At 38.7% G+C, this 16252-nt stretch overlaps 1 protein-coding gene and 1 long non-coding RNA gene across 2 annotated transcripts in view; one reads left to right on the plus strand and one right to left on the minus strand.

Annotated features, from left to right (window-relative positions):
- The window catches only part of srrm4 (serine/arginine repetitive matrix 4), a 227973-nt gene that overhangs the window by 106722 nt on the left and 104999 nt on the right, over positions 1–16252 (minus strand). The gene's annotated exons all lie outside the window — the stretch shown is intronic.
- Positions 4958–7561, plus strand: LOC117510939. Its single transcript, XR_004560848.1, has 3 exons — positions 4958–5044; positions 6156–6160; positions 7551–7561. It is a non-coding gene; the product is annotated as an uncharacterized LOC117510939 (long non-coding RNA).

Genomic DNA, 16252 nt, shown 5'->3' on the forward strand with positions numbered 1-16252 from the left:
ATGTAATTGGATTAGAATGTCATATTTACGTCAATCAACAATAGGAACCTCAAGAAAACAGTTCTAATAAGCTTCTATAACATATTACTGGTTCATTTCATGGAATAATAGATGAAATACAATGATAATACAGGTGGTTTCGATCCTCGTCACAAACATAAACAAACATCGGCATTCATCTTTCCCAGAAACAGTGAACACCATGTGTGCTTAACTAGTTCACACTAAATTTCCTAAGAATGGAAGCACAGACACCCAACCTTTGATATTTTCACAATGATATTTTAATATGCCACAGATCTGAAGGCTGTAAAACATTGTCAGTGTGTATACACATTACACTAGCACCGATCTATTCCCGACTGACCTTTCACCAGAAGAGTCAAAGGTAGCGGTAGGGAGATAGCAACTTCACTTATTCTGCCTTTTACACTTACACTGAAAACAAGTTCCTACAACATGATACTACAACATGATATCAATTAAATTAAAGATCATTGCCACAATAGTGGAATACATAAAAATAGCAAACTCACCACTTTTACAAGGTGATTACACATCTGTTTAGAGCTGCTCATCCAACTTAACCCCTTAACGCCTGAATTTATATAGCTGTATATAAAAAAAAATGTTTTGTGTGCATTTTTGCCTTTAATTAGATGGTAAATAATGTTGAGATTATTAATTTCACTTTTGCACAAAAAAGAAATAGTAATTTTGGTATTTTGGTAATGACTTTATGTTATAATGTTATAATAATAATAATGGTATGTTGCAAATTTGTGACAACAGGCATACTGGTCAATTTGGTGAGTTGCATATTTGAGTCAAATACTGTAGCATATATGCGACGATAGGCGTTAAGGGGTTAAATTCACCATATTTTGTCTATACTCCTCCAAATGACGTTAATGTTTGGTCTTAACACTTAAATTTATGTCTTTTATGATGTGCTGTAAAGTGCTCTTGGTTGTTTAGAAAAGCACCAATAAATGACTAATGTCTATTCTTTTCTTTTTTCAAGACTGGATGGGTGCAGACAGTACGAGCAACAGGCTTAGACACAAAATTTCATAAAAGAGAGATGCTACAAAAATCACAAATAAACATCTAAATTTCAAATAACATATGTTGAACTGTGCTAAGTATTAAATACAAAAGAAAATAAGCATCTCATATGACTATACAATTAACCTTTTAAATGGAATGTTTTGGAGCAAATTATTAACAAGACTCAATGTTTTTTTCTTGTTGTTGTAACCCCACATTGAACTTTAAGTCCACAAAGTAATCAGATTTTTATTAAAATGACAAGATTTGTTGCTTGGGTTTAATAAATTACCTGAGTTTGTATTTTATTGACAGGCAAATGAAGAACACACATCACAAACCATATTCTTGTATAACGGATGGACAGACACCAACCAACAGACAGACAGCTAGAAAAACAGCTAGAAAAGGGAGGGGGAGGAAGTATCCCCTGCAGAGTTTTTTAAATGAAAATTGTAAAATCCATCAAAAGTTGACCCATTAAAAACTAATTTCTTACTTGGTGAATCACAACCTAAAGGTTTCATTTAACTTAGGAAAACTGCTGAATTTTGTGAGTATTCCTTTTGATTCATTTTATCTCTGTAATACGACTATGAAAATCAACTGAAATCAGTGGGCTGGCACTTGGATGGAGATGGACTGTTATAGAGCTGCTGCTCATCACAGGAAACACGGAGTTCATCCTGAGAGGGAGCAGAGAACCTGCACGAGGGAACGCTCAAGAAGACTACCAACGCTTCACACCACACACAGTTTAAAATAAATGATACCGCAACCTCTTACTAATTCTATGTCAAGGTTTATTAAGATGCACACATTTTATTAATCATTACCTTATTTTAGCTTAATAACCTCAGCACATTTTACCATATCATTCCCTCAGTGATACATTATTTCATATTTTATTGGATGGAAGAATAAGAGACATGCACAGCTTGTTAAAAACTGATACGGTATTAGCCTGAATCCAGGCATTGTCACTTCTGCATGAACTTGACTGTGACTCTGGAATATAAGTGTGTTTCTGTAAATTCTACACATACTTAACAACAACAAATTGATAAAAAAAAAAAAGAGGGAAATTAAACTGGAACATTGGTGTTGTCAAGAGCAAAAAGACAAGCTGAAGATGGCCAAAGTTTACTGAGCCGGGCCCGATAAGGCCAAGAAGCTGAAGCCATGATACAGGTTGAGCACCCCCCCCCCCCCCGTGAATCGAAATAAAGCTTATATTAATTCATATTACAAGAGGAAGTTTCATTTCCAATATTTAACATTTTACAGTATTTTTTGTTCTGTTTCTAAGAAATGTGTCAACAAAATATAATGCTTATGTTAGCTACCTGACTGGCTGTGTTATATTAACAGTACTGCATCTTCATAAATGATTAATGTCCACTCCTGAACTGAGTTTTCCAAAAAGTAATCTACTAAACCATGCTCAGACAATGTCATTGGTTTCCCATTGCCCTCTGCTGGACTCTTATGAGCATAACACCCAAGGACTCATGTAGACATACAAACACAATCTCAAACACATCTCCTCCCCCCATAAGTTTACAACTTATACCTGTTCACATTTAAATATTAGTTTTGTTAATAACTTGTTTTTAATAACATTTTTAAAGTATGTTTGATTTAGTTACTGTGCACATTTTTGAAGTACTTTGGATTTGTAGTTACTACACAATTTGCACTCTCTTTATATGTTGGTTATTATGGAATGGTGATGGGGTTTTTTGCAAATGTTCAAATGCACTGTCAAAGAAATATTTTATTGATATAAAGTGTGAGCTTAAATGGTGTGTCTACACTATGGTTCATGTAGGCTTTGGGCAGACAAGGCAGGGTGGTGAGGCATAGGGGAGCCTCCAAGGCCATTTGGCTGCAAATATTAATGTCTGTTTCTTATGTAGCACACAAACCAGTTTGCAGTTTAGGGCCCTGTCCCACTGGGGAGAGGATCAATTGTGCATGAAATGAGTACACAAATTACGGGCGTTCGTTGTCGTCCGCAACAAAAATGGCCAAAAATGACAAATGTCCCAGTATGAATTACGGATATATTAATAATATATAGCGAATATATGATGAACAATCACGGTTATATAATGCATGTAGTGAGGAAACAGATCTGACGCATTGCGATTATCACGGCAGTATTATGGGTGTATTATGAATGCATCACGCATGTGTTGCGTGTGCACAGCATCTACATTGCGGTCATAAAATAAGCTCACTCGGGCCTTTCGGCATCACTATTCACACCAACAATACAGCCTCTGGAGCAATTGCTGGACTTGGACAAGTTGATCACAGAGTTAATGTTCATGTTGTCATGCGAGGGTTAACTGATCATGAGTTTGGGGAGCAGGAGGGGGGAAGCTGCTTGGGGTGTGAGACGGTGTTTTTTCTTTTTTTTTTTGAGAGTGTCACAGAAAACAGACTTCAGCGTGAGTTGTGGCTAAACAGCAACTCTTCCTTTTGTTGGTGTTAAGTTAGAAGTCCTGGATTGCAGCAGCTATGTCTTTGTGGATCTACACCGCGGGACCGGCACTGACTGGCAGGTATGTCGCTTTCTGCCACATATAGTACTTTGGGTTTACGTGACGTGTTTGTTATGCATTCACAGATTGTCCGCAAATCAGCTGCAAAGCAGATGTAATAAAAACGCTTTATTCGTGGCCAATTTGTATGCATTCGCTACAACATATTTTAGTTTGTGATGTGGACATGATGGGCACGATATATATCTGTTTTACACACTGTCCCGCTCCGCTGCCAAGCCGCAAATCCCCGTCAGTTGTGGATATCAGCGCTTAACGGCAGATATACAGCGCATAGAGTGAGTATGTATTGTGTATGAATTGAGTATGTAAGGTGGATATTATCCGCATCCAGGTTTTTGAGCAGCTCAAAAATTCTGGCTGCAGACATGCGTGCCTCTGCGGATGATCACGGGCGTGTTCGGATGATGGCCGACTCATACAGGCATGTTACACGGATATTGCGGATGTCTGGTGAATATGGGCCAATTTTGTGCGCAATCCATACGCAAATCCTCCTAAACGCCAGTGGGACAGGGCCCTAAGAGTGTGCATGCTGGACTAGGTCAAAGCACATAAACAACATGCCTGTGTGATGCTTGGCTTTACTTTAAAATGATTTATCTTAATCAAAGTCTACAGTATAGAAAATGTAAACACAACTGATTTTCATTGAGTGACTCCATAAATCCTGTGTCTGCCCTGCTAAAAGCAGGGAATGTGACAGTGGGAAAGGGGCTTCATTAAATGATGCTGTAAATTTCTTTAAAACGAAAGGGGCAACAAAATTTCACAAAAGTAACAAAATTTAGTTTCTACTGAAATCCAGGCATTATAATGTAGGTTTATTTTTTAAACGTCATGCAAAATTACATCTCATTTTAATGAAGAGAACATATTGTAGCTTCCATCACGACGCTGAAAAGATGATGAAGCGTTTCAGCAAGCGACTCTTTATTCTGCAATGAAGTAATGGTTACTGTCGGCCATTACCACACCAGCAACAGTTCACAGCTCAGCTCAGCTCAGAACAACAACCACACGGTCAGTGTCTGTTTTTTTTTTCTATCTCTCCAGCTACACACCCTCCCTCCTTCGATGTTCCAGACAGCCAATAAACATAGAGAACACTGAACAGATAAACATTATAACACAAACATTAATGCAGGGTCGCAACAATATTTATCTGGGGGGCGGGGGTTCCATAAGGAATATTTTATTTACCTTTTAATGCCGTCTGCAGGGGTCCGTGTGCGTGCACATGCATGAGCTTTTGAAAAGACTGGAAGTTATCTTTGACTGTGGGTGATACCCGTGCACTTATATAGCAGGCACACCGATGTTCGTGAGATGTCTTGTAAATCAATTCGGAGGTGTTATCTGGTTACAAAAACAGCAATTTTGGATTTAGAAAGGTTTATTTCTCAGTAACTTTTACATAATAGGTTATGTAAATGTTAGATTTACACAGAAACATAGCCGTTTCAGAGCAATTCCCACCATGTTGCATTAGGAGCCAGAGAGAGACCAGCCAGCAGATGATTGGCTGTCACCGTGTGCTTCCCATCATTCCTCGTGCAAGTTATCAGAATCAGAACCCGGAAGCAATTGGACACAAATGCTGGACACAGACACCAGTGTTTGATTTTTAAAAGGCTTTCGTGGAGATACTTGCAAAGGTTGGTACACAGGTAGGCAATCCAGAATAAGCAACAGTATCAAAAACATCAGGCAAAGGCGGGGAAGCAGGCAGGAAGTTCAAAAACTCAGCAGGACAATCAAAAACAAGTACTCTGAAGAAGGCTGGAAGCGAAGGTGAAAAACAACAATCTGGCAGAGAGGAAGTGAACAAGGTTAGGCTTACGAGCTGTAATGAGCAGGTGATGAGAAACGGGTGTGAGGGAGTGGAAGAGCAGAGGGAAACGCCCACCACGAAGCACCAAGTGACAGACAAGAGAAGCAGTGACAGAAAACCCCAAGCAGAAAATGATAGACAAGGAAGATACCAAACAGAGCACAATAAGAACAAAAATACTGCATAATAAAACACCAAAAGACATCCCAGAACCCCAAATCCTGACACAAGTCTGGAGAAGCCCCCAAGTGATGTATGACATCGCTATCATAAACTGTACGGATCTCTACTGTCACTGCCGTACGTAGTTCAAGGTCATTTGTTATTTTAAAAATGTACCCTTCAGTGGAACTTTTATTAATTTTTTCAAGACAATGCAAGTTTTGATTCTATTGGCAATATCCTATTATGAATCCCTTTTTAAAGGCTAACAAATAAAATTATAGTGGCCTCAAAGAAAATCTGTTTTATGCCTTAAATCTTAAAAAGCTCAGTGGCCCCTCTGGCCCTATACCTTTAATTAAAATTAATTTAATCAATCAATGCTTTAACTAGACAAGGGAATAATTTACGGAAATGTGCTCACATTTTTTTTAAAGTGCACATATTTGTAATGCATGGGAATCAATAATCATATGGCAATCATACATACGGGCTCTGTAAAGTTATAAATAAGATCTGAGGGGAAAATGCCATATCAGATGAGGTCATACACATGCAACACATATTCTTTGCATGATGATATTTTGCCTGGATGTACATATATGTCAGAGTTCAAGCAGCAGCGTTTCACTGTGAATTGAATGAATGAATGAAAACTGTTTATTTCGAACATTTGATACAACAACAATTACAAGATAGATCAGTAAAGACAACAACAAAAAAGTTCCTACTGTGTACCCAACATGTCCGAAAAGGGGTAGGGTGAAGCATCAGCTTATTTATCCCTACCCCTTCTTCCCCACAACCAGTAATACCCTTTGCCACATATACACATAAATTCCTACACACCTAAACCGATATCAATATATATATATATACATATATATACACACACATACATATACACATCAACATACACATATATACACATATACATATATACACGTATATATACACAAACATAAATATACACCTACACATACCTACTTACATACAAAATACTATATATTTACAAGCCGAAGCAAACAACAAAAACACCCTAACCCTCATTACCCTTCCTCCTCCCTATACCCAGAAAAAAACATATTTTTGTACCGCTGTTTGAACTGGTTCATGCTTGGACATTGCTTGAGCCCCACTCCCAATCTGTTCCACATCCTCACCCCACAGACAGAAATACAGAAACCTTTTAATGTTGTTCGTGCCCACTGATGCTTTAAATTAAATTTCCCCCTCAGACTGTAATCCCCTGATCTGTTAAAAAACATATTTTTAATATTTGCTGGAAGTAAATTGTTTATTGCTTTATACACAATTTGTACTGTTTGAAAATGAACCAAGTCTGTGAATTTTAATAATTTGGATTGTAAAAATAGTGGATTTGTATGATCTCTATAGCCAGTATTATGAATAATTCTTATAGCTCTTTTCTGCATTACTGATAGTGATTGTGTTGTACCTTTATAAGTATTACCCCATACCTCTGCACAGTACTGTAAATATGGTAAAACCAGTGAGCAGTAAAGAATGCGGAGTGAGTTGTGGTCCAGAATATGTTTCGCTTTGTTTAGAACTGAAATGCTTCTTGACAGTTTACTTTGTATATGTTTTATATGAGTCTTCCAGTTTATCTTATCATCTATTATCACCCCCAGAAACTTATTTTCATGTACCCTTTCAATATCTACCCCCTCGACTTGTAACTGAACCTGTATGTCTGTATTACAATAGCCAAATAACATGCATTTTGTTTTACTTAAGTTTAATGATAATTTATTTCTGTCAAACCATATTTTCAATTTTCCCATTTCTATACTGATCCTCCTCAATAACTCCTGCAAATCCCCCCCTGAACAAAAAATGCTTGTGTCATCTGCAAATAATACTAATTTTAATATTTTGGAAACATTGACAATATCATTTATATAAATTAGAAACAGTTTTGGACCCAATACTGACCCCTGTGGGACGCCACAAGCATTGTCCAAGCATGATGATGTATATTCCCCCAACTTCACAAACTGTTTTCTGTTACTTAAGTAGCTTCTCACCCAGTGCAACACCAACCCCCTAATCCCATACTGTTCAAGTTTACTGATTAATATGTCATGATTGATTGTATCAAAAGCCTTTTAAGGTCTATAAATATTCCAACTGAATGTAATTTGTGGTCTATGGCGTTTGTAATCTCCTCAACTGATTCTATTAATGCAAGTGATGTTGAACTATGTGCTCTGAATCCATATTGACTATCAGTAAGTAATTTATGTTTATTTATGAATTTGTCTAATCTATTATTGAATAACTTTTCTAATAATTTGGAAAATTGTGGAAGCAAAGAAACAGGTCTATAATTTGTGAAGTGGTGTCTATCCCCAGTCTTATACAGCGGCACAACCTTAGCTATTTTCATTTGATTGGGAAATTTACCGGTTTGAAATGATAAGTTACAGATGTATGTTAATGGTTCTACAATCCATTCAATGACCTGTTTTACCACCACCATATCAATTTCATTTAAATCGGTAGATGTTTTATATTTACAATTATTCACAATGTCTATAATTTCATTTCCATCCACTGCTGTGAGGAACATTGAACAGGGATTTCTTTCTATGAGATTATTATCCCAATCCTCAGGTTGGGAATCGGGAATTTTTTCTGCCAAGCTTGGTCCAATATTTACAAAAAAATTATTAAAACCGTTGACTACCTCATCCTTATTTTCCTTCTTGACATTATTATCAATGAAATACTGAGGGTAACTCTGTTTTTTATTACCATTTTTGATAATGCTATTTAATATATCCCATATTCCTTTAATATTGTTTTTGTTATTATATAATATGTTACTATAATATTCCTTCCTACATACCCGTATAATATTAGTTAATCTATTTTTGTATTTCTTATATCTATTTTCTGCCTCTTTAGTCTTTAGTTTTATGAATTCTCTATACAGTGTATTTTTCTTATTACATGCATTTCGTAACCCTTTCGTCATCCATGGTCGAGCTTGGATTTTTTGTTTTCTGTAGTCTTGTTTAATTGGACAATTTTTATCATATAATGATGTAAATATTTGTAAAAAAGTTTCATATGCACTATCAACATCACTTTCACTGTATACCTTTTCCCAGTTTTGCTCCTGTAAATCCTTCTTTAGTGTGTTCATGTTTTCCTCTGTCCGCACTCGCCTGTATTTTATTTTCTCCTCTGGCTGATTCCGCCGATGGTTTCTATTATAAACGATGAAAACTGGTAGATGATCACTAATGTCATTGATTAATAATCCACTCACAGTGTTATTCTCAATATCATTGCTGAATATATTATCAATTAAGGTAGCACTATGGGATGTAATTCTGCTTGGCCTGGTGATTTTTGGATATAAACTCATACTGTACATTATACTGATAAATTCATCTGTTATTTTATGCTTATTTGGATTGAGCAGATCAATATTTAAGTCACCACAAATGAACACAGTTTTTTGATTAGTTTTTGAGAACATTTTTCCCATACAGTCAGTGAATGTTTCAATACTAGATCCTGGTGCTCTATATATACAGCTGACTAATACATTTTTGCTTTTTTCTTCACATATTTCAATAGTTATACATTCTAATAAGTTATCAATCACAGTTGTCATATTGTCTACTATTTTATAATCCATGTTCTTATCCACATACACAGCCACTCCTCCTCCACTCTTATTTTTTCTGTTTACACAATTAAATTCATATCCATCCAGTTCAAAATCCATTCCTTTATCTTCATTGATCCATGTTTCTGATATAGCAATTATGTTAAATATTTTTTTAAACTGACTTAAATATTCTTTAATGTTGTTAAAGTTTGCATATAGACTTCTGCTGTTGAAATGGATTATTGATAATTTGTTATCCGTTTTAATGATCCGATTAAACTGTTCATCTGTATAATAGCAACAACTGTCATTGATATTTGAGAAGAAATTATTGTCCGGGTCTATATCGTGCTCCAAGTCCAGTACATTGTGGTCTGTGTATTTAAATGTTCTCAGTTCTACTTTTCCATGATCAGCAATCCTTTGAGTTATATCCTTCTTGTCTCCAGATGTAGATGAATAGGTTCCTCTGGTCTGTGTCATGGTGTTGTGATGTGTTTGTGTCCTCATACCTTATTGGTCATATCTGTCCAGATCCTCGCTTTAAGAAACACTATTGTTCATATTTGTCCAGCTCCTCGATGTTCCTTATTGCCATGACTTTTGCTTGTTCTGGTGATCCGTTCAGTTTGATGAATATTTTACAGTTTGAAGTCCATGTGTGCTGGATTTTTCCCTGTTTCTTCAAGAAGCGTGCTTTCCTGGCGATGTCGGCATTCCGTTTGGTGAGATGTTCATTGATGAATACGTTTGTCCCTTTCAGTTTTCTTCCTTGTTTTAACAGTGCTGTTTTGTGTTTTCTGTTGATGAATCTCATGATGACGGTTCGTTTATCACCGTCATTTCTCCGGGGCAGAGGGTGGCATGCTTCAATGTTATTTAAATCCATTTCTATACCTTTAGATAGGAGGAAATCAGCAACCTGTTTTTCCACAGAGCTGACCTCCTGTTCACTGGGCTCCCCTCCGCTCTCATCTGTTACCGCCCGTGCGTAGGACCGTGGTTTGATGTGAAGACCTGTGATGATGACGTCGTTGATTCTGGTGTACTGCTCCAATTCAGCCACTCTATTTTCCAGCTGCACCAGATGCCGGTCTTTCTCGGCATTCTGGAGCCGTAATGCCTTCACCTCCTCCACCAGATCCATGATTGATTTCTGTTGCTGCTTCACAACAGAAATCTCCTCTGATAAAAAGTCCAGAGATTTTTTAATATCGTCACCTTCCTCCGCTGTCAGAACCTTCTTAGGCCCCATGGTCGGCTTATGAGCAGCTTGTCGATCGCCGATGTTAACAGCCTGCGTTGTTTGTCACCGGGATGGATCTGCACTTCGCTGGTGCCGCGCGGCCTCGGTGTTTCCGCGCTGATGGATGCGCGGTGGCTGCACGAGGCCTCGGGGAAGCGGTACTTGTGACGCGCGGTTCTAATGACGCAGCGCGCGGCCTCAGTGAATTCACCACGTTGGGCCTCGGACGTTGTTGCTGTCCAGTCGCGGGGCTAAGTTGCCGGTTGAGGTGGTATTCCCACTGTCCGGGTTGGCAAACACCGGCGTGGCCATGCAGCTGTGAAAATGACAGCACACTGCTGCTGCTTTTCACGGCGTTCCTGCTGTAAGCTGCTTTGGCCTTGGAAGCAGAATGTTGTGGGAAGTGTTCTGCAGCAGAGAGCATGGAGCCAAGGCCAACTGAGTAATCAGCGGCAGCCCAGATCCAGCGGGAGGAAACGGAATTTTAAAGATTGCGACATGAGTGAGACAAAAACCTTCTCTGGTGTTTGAGTATCAGCTTTAGAATGCGCAGCTTCACCATCCCGATCATCATAATCATCATCATCGCTGTCGCTGCCTGTGACACAGCCTCAAAAATCGATGCTGCTCATTTCATAACGCGGGCGCCTTGCTGCGCTGTCACCACAGAGTGCTAACATCTAAAATGCAAGCTCTTCTTCTCTTTCATGCATCATAAACCTTTTCATGCATCAATAAGTTGCTTCCAAATTGAGTTAGAAGTGATTAAAGGGTTCTTTATGTGGCAGCGCTGGGAGGGAAACAGGCATAGTTGGGTTTAATTAGCAGCTCGCGAGGTGCACTTCCTGAATGCGCTGCTTCCTGTGTGAAGGAGATTACTGAAGAGGCTTCTGCAGATGCAAATGTATGTGGAGCGTCGTTAGTAATAATCACCGCACACCCAGTGTTCAATTAGCCCAACTATGACACCAGAAATGAACCACACTGAGTGGAAGCTGCCGGAGGGGAGGGGCTTGTGTGGTATCGGCAGGAATACATGCGCTCCTAAAGTCACAGAAGACGAAAAGCTGTGCAATTTGAAGAAAGTTTGATGTGATGCATGACAGTGAAGTTAAATACCACCCCGTGCCAGAAATGTTGAACTTGACCCATAGAGCCATATATGAGTAATAGAGTCTACAGTCACATTGAGAGGAGTGCTGACAAGGAGGCGTGGTCGCCATTTTCTAACACAGCGGCTAGTGCGCACAGACACTCATAGTTCTTCTCAAGAAACAGCTGGAAAATGCCGGAAAGCTGCGCATGTTGGCAATGCCACAACCGGTGGAAGAAGGGAGACAACATTTCCTTCCATAAGTAAGTAGTTTTGGTTATTCTTGCTACTTTTAACAAATATAACCCAAAGTTTTTGGGTTATTATTATGGTTAACCAAAACAGAAATTAAAAAGTCTTTTTACTTTCTGTGACTTTTCAGCGAGAAACTGATGTATCTTGCAGAACGTCATACCTGTGCAATGCATGAATATGAAGTTGTACACCATGTATATACCATATTGCCTGGCAGTGCCTGGGATAAAAGGTAACTTGTGAATGATCATCCGCAACCTTTGAAGGCTGTGTACCCAATCAGAGGATTTAGAAACCACCTTGAATGGAATTTTACTCAAAGCTAAATTAATTCAGTACGATGCAAAATGGATTTACCATGTGAAACTGATGAATGCGGCCTCTGTACCCAGTCTGGATTGTGTGTGCCACAATATTGTGCCTTGTTATGTCTGCAGAATTTGGAAGCTGGAACATAATGGATCTGTGTAAACTTTCAACACTAAAGCCACCTTCACACTCAGTAAAATCACCAGTGTTAACACTGTTAGTGGTAGTTTTACACTGGTGATTTTACTGTGCTTGCATGAATTTGCACTGCCGCACAATTTGTCATGCCAATGTGACCCGCTTGTGTCCCACTTGACACTACGCTATATAGAATTAAAATAATCATCTCGTAACAAATGACGCATTTGCTCTCAGAATTATGTTTATTATAGATAGCAGCACATCTGAATGATTTTAAGGAAATGTTACATCTACAATAAACATAATTTTACACATACATTATCTAACTCATTAGAAGGAATGAAAATGCAACTGTTTTACCAATGTTTCTGTGTAGGCTCTCAGTTGTCCAGGTGGTTTCCATAGTAGAGAAGCTTGAATCTTCGACTGGACTGGGTTGCTTGACGCGAGGACGTTTCGCTTCAAATCGCAGAAGCTTCCACAGCTAAAATTCTTGCTCTGGTGGTCTGACTTCTGTCTTGACTTTTGTAGAGAAGAATAATCAAGAAGTCACAAAAGCTGGAGTCAAAGCAGTTTCAGTCTTTTGTTCATGGTAATGAGTCATTCACATCATCAGCAGAGTCGTCAAGGGAGCCATTAGGAGAGGGTCCGTCCCATCGTTAGGAGGGCCAGCTGCCCTGTCATTAGGAGGATGCTAACTAGAGCACAATAGGTGCTAATTACAGCTATTGTTTAGTCACTAGCCTATAGCAGTCTGCGTCTCGGTAGGCGGGGTCTGGTTAGGTTTAAAACTCCAGCTTTTGTGACTTCTTGATTATTCTTCTCTACAAGAGTCAAGACAGAAGTCAGACCACCAGAGCAAGAATTTTAGCTGAGGAAGCTTCTGCGATTTGAAGCAAAACGTCCTCGCGTCAAGCAACCCAGTCCAGTCGAAGATTCAAGCTTCTCTACTATGTTTTACCAATCCATATATATATATATATATATATATATATATATATATATATATGTTAGAAGTTATTACCTTTCAGATGTTTCCAAATGTGTTCTCCACTACACAATGTGCACGAGACAACCTGCAGCTGTAGATAATTTCTCTGTTATTCTGGGACCAATGAGAGTTGGTTTCATGAGCCAAGTTCTGAGAGCAAATACGTCATCGGATACAAAAAGATTGGCACTACGACTTGCTCGGCAATGTTAGGATTAAATTCATGAAAGTGCCAAGGTGGCTTACCTTGTTTGGATTATGACATGTTCAACTGCAAAGGAATTGATTGAAGCTGGAACAGATTGGATCCGTGTAAACTTTCAACACTAATATTTCGGAATGTGTGGATGTCAGGGTAAGTTTAATACTTTCCTTACATAATTTAATGTAAATTAATTTTACTGGCTTGATATTCAGGTAAAAACGTTTTTTAAGCATGTATTTTGCAATCTTTTTTCCATGTGTTCACTCACATATTTACGTCCGCATTGAAAATGTACACAAAAACATTTCACATCCACAACGTTCACATATTTTGCCTGGTATGAAAATGGCGGCTTGCTCTCCATGAAGGAACATTCGCAGTAATTAGGCAGCATTGTGATTGCGGACTCTAGTACTCATATATAGCTCTGTGGTCTGACCCCATATACAGGCGGCTGACGGATGGGTTTGGGATTCGACTGTGACTGGAGCACTTTCAAATGAGAATTTCTTCACCTGTGAGGACGAAATACACTTTGCGAGAAACTTAACAAAGGCTATCAACATTTACAGTGCACCTCTCCCAATTAATTAGAACAGACAGAAAATAAAACTGCCATCTGGCTGAAACTTAATCAGCCAATTAAATGAGTAATATTTACCAGCAGCTGCAGAGAAAACAGTAAATAACTTTTTCCAGGACACCTACGCTAATTTAAATCTGCTTTGACAGGCCATCAACCTCACTGTTGTGCATTAAGGACCTTCAGTGTTGCCTTTTTCCTTATGTCTGCCTCCAATTATCTGCCATCACGTTTTCCTCACCGCTGCTTGTTGCTTTGTGAGAATAATTCCTGCAGCATTTGTCTCCACACACCTGTCTGCGTTCACAGTCCTCACAGATTGGGACTCTACACTTTACTGTTTCTGTGTCTCTCCCCTCTGTCTTAATGAGCTTTTGGAGTTCTGCACTAATTTGTGTCAGTAAACATTAGATTTTCAGCCGGCCGCGACAGGTACATTGGAACCCAACAAGCCAATCAGCAACAAGACAGAGACCAAGGAATATTCCTGACAAGATTGAAATATATGCTAGTAATTAGAAGGTGCTGGAAATGGATTCAGAAAGGGCCAACATGTTCCCCTATTTTCAAATTTCCAGCCATCTTTTATTTCCTCTCACTCTCCAACCGCTGCTATACCAAAATGCAACAAACAGTGAGTGAATTATTAATGAAGTCTGACTTATGGCATCTTTTCCAAACTTCACTTTTCCCATTAGCGAATCAGAGTCAGGAGAAGAGTGACTTTTTGTTCAGGGTTGCAGGAAGCAGCACCCTCTATTGACCAGGGACTGTAGCTGCAAGGCAAAAATGTTGACTAAACAAGCCAGTTGAGAATAAAACAAACTTTTGTTTCATCTATTTTTATAGCAGGAATAAAAAAGTAGATCTAACATCAAGTCAGCCACCCAGGCAGACAACTGGTCCATCCCCACCTCCTGAACATAGCCATCTATCTGGTTACATCTTATTACCTCCCGTGGTGGGCACAGCTAACCGAAAAGTTAGCTTCGACAACCAATAATCCGCTAACTGAAAAGTTAGCTTTTATAACACTAAACCGATGAACTGCTAAAAAAAAATGTACCGGAAGTTACAGCTAACTGCTAATTTTTAGTATTGACTCAGTCGCAGCCACATTGGATTACACTGCCATTGAAGAGGAGTGGACCAACATTCCACAGGCCACAATTGACAACCTGATCAACTCTATGCGAAGGAGATGTGTTGCACTGCATGAGGAAAATGGTGGTCACACCAGATACTGACTGGTATCCCCCCCCCCCCAGTAAAACAAAACTGCACCTTTCAGAGTGGCCTTTTATTGTGGGCAGTCTAAGGCACACCTGTGCACTAATCATGGTGTCTAATCAGCATCTTGATATGGCACACCTGTGAGGTGGGATGGATTATCTCAGCAAAGGAGAAGTGCTCACTATCACAGATTTAGACTGGTTTGTGAACAATATTTGAGGGAAATGGTGATATTGTGTATGTGGAAAAAGTTTTAGATCTTTGAGTTCATCTCATACAAAATGGGAGCAAAACCAAAAGTGTTGCGTTTATATTTTTGTTGAGTGTATGTATAATATGTCTGAAATTCGGTTTGCGTTTATTAAATTCCACGCAGATTAAACGTAGCAGACACGGATTTTTTGTTATAATTGTTTTAGCAAGTTTTCAGGGTGTCATGCAGCAGTCTCTTATTAACCTGATGAAAAGCATAAAAAAATACATTTTTGTAGTATAATATTCATTTACAATTGTCATCATGTGGATTCTCTATGTTGTTTTGACTGTAGCGACTCTCTGGTGCGCAAGGGATTATGGGATACATGAAAACCCTGGATGGAAAATGATTAAATAAAAATAAACCCCAAACACTGTCATCGTCTTTATCAAAAGCAGTAAATCCCAGCATTATATTTATAAACTGTTACAGGAACGTCTCACCCGTGGTGCGTTCCACATAACTGGTAAAATCTATGCCTCACCCATCGCATTGAGCTTCCCCACCAAATAAAACCCACGTATGTTTTGTCTTTACATAAAAACACAGCAATAAGTGTCTTTTCACTTTAGAAAAGTAAAGATTCGCATGTACACACTGTCTTTAAAGCAGACACACTAACTGTCGCTTTACGCTACAGGAGCTCATCTCGACAGAACGCCGGCCTGACTGTTG

Source organism: Thalassophryne amazonica, chromosome 5, assembly GCF_902500255.1.
Source record: "Thalassophryne amazonica chromosome 5, fThaAma1.1, whole genome shotgun sequence".
Classification (NCBI taxonomy): Eukaryota; Metazoa; Chordata; class Actinopteri; order Batrachoidiformes; family Batrachoididae; genus Thalassophryne; species Thalassophryne amazonica.